This window comes from Alexandromys fortis, unplaced genomic scaffold (genome assembly GCF_014885135.2).
Source record: "Alexandromys fortis isolate MF-2015 unplaced genomic scaffold, M_Fortis_MF-2015_v1.1 scaffold_1584, whole genome shotgun sequence".
Classification (NCBI taxonomy): Eukaryota; Metazoa; Chordata; class Mammalia; order Rodentia; family Cricetidae; genus Alexandromys; species Alexandromys fortis.
This window is the reverse complement of record NW_026069461.1, coordinates 1-1,675: the sequence shown is the minus strand read 5'-3', so window position 1 is coordinate 1,675 and position 1,675 is coordinate 1.

Here is a 1,675-nt window from a genome sequence, read left to right as displayed (position 1 = left end):
CTCTTCGTGGAAACCATATGGGTCTTCGAGGGCTCTGCTCCACCTTGCCATTCAGAAGCCCAGGGTTCACAAGTTATCCTTGCTTATCATACCAAATGTAAGAGCCAAATCTATAAGGTGGGAAATTATTATATGGTCGAGTTAATCAGCATATGTTATGCTGGAAAGAGGCACGACTTTAGTAAATTATTTTTTTAAAAAATATTTCTGTGTATGAGTTTTTATCTTGCAAGTGTGTAAGTGTACTGCACATGTGCCCTGTACCATGAAGGTCAGAAGGCATTGGATTCCCTGGTTCTGGAGTAACAGATCATTGTGAGCCACCATGTGATGCTGGAAACTCAAATTTGGTCACTTGTAAGAGTAGCCAGTGCTCTTACCACTAAATCACATCTCAGCACAGAAAATAAAGTTTAAAAATGCTAAGTCTTTGTTTTTGTTCTATTTTAATATCTGATACTAAAATTCTGAGAATATATTAAAATATAATTAATAAAATGTACAACTAAATGGCAATGTTATAATTTATGACTTTTAGCATTCATAAACAGATAATGAGTTATAACTCAGATCAAAATATTGGACATTGATATAATGCAATAAAGAAGGTGGATCTATCTTCTTTCCATTTTTTGTTCCTCATTAAAAACCATGCCTTTGAGAATCTCAACACAGTTTTTTGATTATATTCACCATTACAACTCCTCATGGATTTAAAAACACTTCCCAAGCAGCGGAGACCAGCGCGCAGATGCGGCAGATGAGGGATAGTTCAAGCATGAAACAGTGAAGCCCATACTGAGAGCAGATCGCCCCACTACAATTAAATCAATTAGGTTTTTTGGGGTCCTGGGCTGCAGAGTGGTGGCCTTTTATTGGCGAGGTCCATGGGCTAACAGGGAGCCTGGTCCTGTCCCTGAAGACCCTCCTGAGTTGGGAGAGTGTTCTTGGCCTGTGGTGGGACAGAGGAAATGGAGCAGGGGCATTCTCCGATCCCCTTAATCCTCCCCCCTCCCGTAAGTCTGCGATGGATGGTACACTCTGCTGTGGCTGCTCCTCTTCTGTTGTGACCTTTCTCTCCCTGGCCCATCCCAGCTTGTGCCCAGGGGCCTCCTTCACTCCCCCTCCCTTCCGCTGGGCTGCAGGATCACCCAGTTTAGCCTCTTTGGGCCCTGGGTCAGGAGCCTGGAGCAGAGGTCAGCGGGAGTTTCTCTGTTTTGATTGCTGGCCTGCAGAGTGGTAGGCCTTTTGTTGGTGAGGTCCCTGATGAACAGGGAGCCTGGTCCTGGTCCTGAAGACCCTTCTGAGTGGTGAGAGGTATCTTGGCCCGAGATGGGAGCCAGGAAATGGAGGGAGGGCATTTTGTAAGTGGGACCCCTGGCCAGCAGGGAAATTTGATCCTGTTTTAAAAGACCCATTAGATAGCATTGATAGGAGGCGTTGGGCAGGCGCCAAGGCAAGAATTCACCCAATAATCTGAAAAACAACATGAAAACACCAGAACCAATGATCTCACAATAGAAGAGTTTGAAAACCCTAATACAGAAGAAGTGGAAAAAAATTGACTTTATGAAAGCAATAGAGTCCCTTAAACAACATGTAAAAAGCACCCTTATAGAAATGGATGAGAAGAATAACAGAAAGTTTGAAGAAATGAGTAAATACATAAATGATA